General features: G+C 45.9%; 1 non-coding gene across 1 annotated transcript; it reads right to left on the bottom strand.

Moving 5' to 3' along the window:
• Window positions 1-2,193: 2,193 nt before the first annotated feature.
• LOC123459003 lies at window positions 2,194-2,300 on the bottom strand. The gene has a single exon (XR_006635935.1). It is a non-coding gene; the product is annotated as a U6 spliceosomal RNA (small nuclear RNA).
• Window positions 2,301-5,719: the final 3,419 nt, after the last annotated feature.

Here is a 5,719-nt window from a genome sequence, read left to right as displayed (position 1 = left end):
GATCCTCCTGGGTGGGGTTGCTGGTGTTCACCACCACGGGGTGGTGGGTTAGGCGGTGTGAGAGCAGCAGTCATTGGGGCAGGGGAGCGATTCCTCTGGATAGTCCCTCCCACCTTGTGGCTCTCACACTCTTTCTGTCCCCTTTCCACAAAATTCCCTGAGCCGTGGTAGGTGTTGTTCCAAGTCCACTTTAGTGTTGAGCTCTCAGTAGCTTCTGGATTTCTGCTTTGGTATATTTTGAGTACTGCCTGTCGCCTCCTCCCGGCGCAGGTTGCCAGTCTCTTGGTGGAAGCATCACTTCTGTTCATCTCGCCAACTCCTCTGATGTGCAAGGTGAGGGGGTGGGTCATCTCTTGCCAGGGAGTCAGCTGCCTTTTCTTGTCTTGTTAGATTTTGGTTGTCCTTGGCTCTCTCTGCCTTCTGTAAAGAAAAACAGATTCTCTAGTGGAGAGTGAGATCAGCCTAGGTTAAAGAGGATAAGCATATAAGCATTGTGAATTTAGAGAGTTTTGATGGGTGTATGGGTGTAGCATCTTTGTGGTCAAAGCTTTTTTTTTTTTTCTATCATAGAGGAGCAACTGCCCAGTTGCCCTGATCCAGAAACGCATGTACTCCTCACTGCAGGCCACAGGAGGATGCGCTGTTATCTCCCCTTTGAAGACACAGAACGGGACATAGATAAGCCAAATAGCTCCCACCGCTCACCGGTGAAAGAACCAGGATTGAACTGTAGCAGCCTGCTGCCCGGGTCTGTTCTCACCTCTGCCTGCTCTCAGTGTTTCTCCATGGTTGATGACAGATGACTGTGTGCCCAGAACTAGGCCGTGCTCTTTCTTACGTGTCTCTGTGTATGAGGTGCATGTGTGTGTGTGTACAGGTTCACATGGGCATGGGCACACATATGTGCAGGTGCATGTGTGTAGGGAATTCACACATGTCTATGCCTCTGGAGACTGCAGTGGAGGCTGGGTGTCTCTCTCTACCCCTCTTCACCTCATTTCTGAGACAGAGTCACTTGCTTAGTCCCACCTCCTGAGTGCTACATTCACCACCACACCCTGCATGTGGGGGAGTTCTGTGAACCCAAATTCAGGTCTTTCTGCTTGGCTTTACACACCAACGACTCCCCCAGCCCTCGGTTCTGAATATGTAATCACAGCTAAGACATGGCTGTGGCCTTTCACTCATAAATTCATGTGTGTGTGTGCATGAAATGTGTCTTGTTCTACAATGTGTATGTGTAAGCATTATCTATTAAGAGAAAAGACTATTAAACTTGTAAATAACTTATGTATGTGAATAAAGGGGAACTACCTCAAAGAACACCGGCTTGAGCAGAGGTAATTTACGGCAGAAGAATGTACACAGCAAAACGAATTGAACCAGAATGAAAGACAATCAAATTGAAGTAAGAGTGAAAAATCATTATGCACTCATTAAGTTAGCAAGCTAACAAGAAGTAAATAAATGAAAAGTCTTACTTCTCCTGATGGGAATATAATAATTCAATGAGGGTATTAAATGTTTTCATACTTTTTACCATAAATGCAATTCTAAAATGTTTCTCTAAGAAAATAGCCAAGGACACAAAGACGTATATCAGAATGAGTTGTTTTTTTTATTAGATATGGACATATTTAGTATGTAAACAACACATGTTGGTACCATCCTTTCCCTCCTCCCTGCCCCTTTTCTGAAGTGCCCTTCCTCACTGGGGATGCAGGTCAACCCCATGGGGATTATGGGTTATGCATTATGGGGCCAGCAGTCAGTTATGGGGAGAGGCAATATCTCTCTCAAAATGTCTCAACTTGTGGCTCTAACAATCTTTCTGCCCCCTCTTCTGCAAAATTCTCTGAGCCATGCTGGGAACATTTTATATCTACTTCAATGATGGGCACTTAGAAGCCTCTTGATCTCTGGTTTGGTATGTGTTGAGTGTCCTCAATGTGTGTGTCCTTCACACTTGTGCTGATATCAGGTTCACTGAGAAAGCAGCACTCTTGCTCATTTCCTCAATTCCTTTATGGTTTCAGTTGGGTCCAGAGTGGAATGCACTGGGTCATTTAACTCCTCAGGTCCAGCTCCCTTCTGAAAAGGAGAAGCAGATTCTCCAATGGAGAGTGAAGCCAGGACTGAATCAATGGCATAATCATTATTAATTTAGAAAGAATTTAAAGGGTGTAGACCCTCATAAGAATGACATGCTTCATGAATTAGTGTGTCATCCTTGCACAGGGACCATGCTAATCTTCTCCCTATCTTTCCACTTTTAGTATATGTGCTGCCAAAGCAAGCACCAGAGTGAGGTTTCTTCGTTGTTTGTTTGTTTTGTTTTTCAAGGTAGAGTCTCCATCTAGCCCAGGCTGACCTGAAGTTTACTATATAGTCTCATGGTGGCCTCACACTCATAGTGATCCTCCTACCTCTCAGAGTGAGATTTTAACAGAGAAAAATACCTGCTATATGGATATTATAAGTTATAATATATTTATTTTGCAGTTGTTTTAGACACACTGCACTGAATTGGATGGCATAATAATGGCCCTATGTCATACAGCACGAGAATAATGCCCCACAGCGTATGCACACTGAGAGGAACTCCCCCTTACGATCATAAACAATGCTGGGTCAAAACTTGTCACATGGCTAAGAGTAACATCAAAGGAGAAGGAGACACACCACTGCTCCCGAGAGGGGAGAGAGGACTATGTACTTACTCAACAATAACTCAAATTAACATAATACCCCCTCCTTTGGGAAGCCTTCTCTGGGCTCCCCAATGGCAAGCTGTTCTGCTTCCTGGTTTCTCCGGGTGTGCGGACCGCTGTCCTGCCGCTGCATCGCTCAGCCCGGTAGCTGGCTAAGGGTAAGCAGGCCTCTTGACAGGAGCTGCTCGACGTCTGGGGCCAGAGGCTGGTTCATGTTTTCATTCCTGTGAAGCGCACTTACAGCCAAGTCTTCATTTAGAATCTACTCTGGTATCATTGATCGGAAGATTCTCAGTACTGGCACACAGCCCTCATGGTCCATCTCCTGATACGTCAAGTCCATGTCCACAAGTGCCATTGATCTGCTTTGACTGATATGTCTGAGATGGGCAAACGATTGGATGCTGGAGAAAATGGAGTGCAAATTATTCCCACTGGAGTGAAAGTGCATATTTTTTTTCTCTGCCACGCCCTGTCTGGATTATTCTTTGACTGAAAACTGAAGTCTAGGTGTGTTGGTGTAGAAAAAGCATCTCCTTATGGAAGGCTTTGCCTTCTTAGTTTTGCCTATAAATGTGTTTGGTCAATAAAATGTTCCAGAAGCGACACCTTGCATTGCTGTGGCTGGTCAGCGCTTGCTGTGTGCACAAGCTGTCATATAAGAAGCCTGCACACCCTGTGACCTCCTCGCTGCTGGGCTACCTTCACACAGTCTTCGGGACAGTCCCAACAAGCTCTTCCTTCCAGTTATTCTCACTGAGACTTGGGACATGTAAGTGAAGCAATTATGGATCCTGCAGCCAGGTTTGTCCATATCCCAAGGACCACAGGGTGACCTCAGTCCATACTACGTGGTGCATGCATTGCTGAGTTAAACTCTAGTCAAATTCCTGACCTATGAACTAGTTGTCCTATGTAATAAAATATTATTTTCAAGCCAAAAAAAAAATTAAATGGGAAATTCCAGACAAACAGTTGACAGGTTTCTAATTATGTGTCATTCTGAATAGTGTGAGCAAATCTCATTCTGTTGAAGCCATCAAACACAGGATGAGGAACATCCTGGGGTTCGATATATCCATTCTGCATATGCTATCCTCCTGGTAGTTGCTACATAGTCACTTTGGTTACACGTCTCCTGGCATGATATCGCAGTGTTTGTATAAAGAACTCACTGCTATCTGTACTTTCAGATATTCACGGAGAGTCTTAGAACATATCCCTCCAAGATAAGGGACACATCTGTACTGGTAAGGCCTTGAAAGCAGACCTCCAGGCTAAAAGAGATCATATTTTAATGTTAGGCTAGGACAACAGCTCAGTCAGAAATGTTCGCCTTGCAAATATGAGGACCTAAATTCAATCCCCAGAATTGTCATTAAAAAAAAAAAACAAAAAAGCCAGGCACAGTGGCACCAGCTTGGATTCCCAGCATTGAAAGGCAGAGACCGAATGATCCCTGTGGCTCACTGGCCAGCCAGGGCTAGCCTACTTGACAACTTCAACTTCAATGCCAGTGAGAGATCCTGTTAGCAGTGACAGACTGTGTCTTACAAAGGTGGATGGCGCTGACACACGATACCAGAGATCAACCTCTACACACACATGCACATTCATGTGTACCCTACATCCACACACACACACACACACACACACACACCTACCTACACACATACATGCATGTGCAGGCACACACACACATGTGCACACTCGATAGCCTTCAAATGGAAGCACAGCCGTTCCATCCACGTTTGCTAAGCTACCTTCTAGGTGGTTTCTTAGGATTGTAAATAGTCATATAAATGAGATGGATTAAAAAAAATCTGTGTCCACCGAGTTCCCATTCAAGGAAGGAAGCAGATATGTATATGTTTGTATTCTGCTGCCAAGTACAGGTTGTAGGCATGTGTGACGTACTACCTGGTTGAAGGCAACGTGGAGAGATGACGAGAGCCAGGGATGGGGGAGAAAGCAGTTCTGGAAAGCTGAGTGTGCATACGGGCTCCAGGGGGAGGAGCAGCAGGAATGACCAAAGTGGAAGCAGAACGCAGGCCGCCGTGGCCAGAAGCTGAGCTGAGACGTGACCTGGTTAGGGCTGAGGTGTTGGGTCTTCCAAGGAGCCCTTACTATGCAAAGGGGTCACTAAGCGACGTCAGCCACTTGTTTCTGCAGTGGTGGTGGCATTTTCTCATCCCTCAGGAAAGGATGGGGGCTGGGGGTTGAATGTGAAATGTCCGCTGTGGTGGTTTGAATCAGATGTGATGTTTGTGATGGTAGGTCCCCAGCTGATGGAAACTCAGCAGGTGGAGCCTTGCTGGAAGATGTGTATGACTGGGGGCAGAATTAGGAGTTTTATAACCCAGCTCTCCCTTGCCAGAGCTTGGTTCGCTCTCCTCTTGCTGTTTTCCCCCTGCTGTGGCAGAGGTGATGCCCAGCCTCTGCTCATGCCATGCTTTCCCTGCTGTCATGAAGCTTTTCCTTAAGACTGGAAGCTAAAATAAATAAACAACAAGAACAAAAACTTACCTCCCATAAGCTGCTTTTGGTTAGGAGCTTTGCCCCAGCAACAACAAGGTAATTACAACAGTCCCCCATAGGCTCTGGTGTTTGAACATTTGTCCCAGGCCAATGGCACTTTTTGGGAAGGTTGTGTATCCTTAGGAATTGGAGCCTTGCTGGGTGAAAAGGCTCACTGGAGGTGGGACGTGAAGTTTTATAGCCTGGCTTCACTTACTAGTTTGTGCTCTATTTTCTGTCTGCTGATGTGATGGGCCCATTTCTTACTTCTGCCACCACGCCTTCCCCACCATGATGGAATGTATCCCCCAGGAACTGGATCCAATCAAAACTATTCCTCCCTGAAGCTGCTTCTGGTCAGGTATTTTGTTCCAGAAAGGGAATTAAGGCACGGGTGTTTAAAGGCACAGAGGATGTGGTAGACTGAGTCCAAAGTTGAATTGCTTGACTCTAGTGCCCACACTCCAAACTGCTGCATGGGAGTTGACCAA

The sequence above is a fragment of the Jaculus jaculus genome, chromosome 2 (assembly GCF_020740685.1).
Source record: "Jaculus jaculus isolate mJacJac1 chromosome 2, mJacJac1.mat.Y.cur, whole genome shotgun sequence".
In the NCBI taxonomy this organism is placed as follows: Eukaryota; Metazoa; Chordata; class Mammalia; order Rodentia; family Dipodidae; genus Jaculus; species Jaculus jaculus.
The sequence above is the reverse complement of the archived record's forward strand: the minus strand, read 5'-3'. Positions and strand labels throughout refer to the sequence as shown.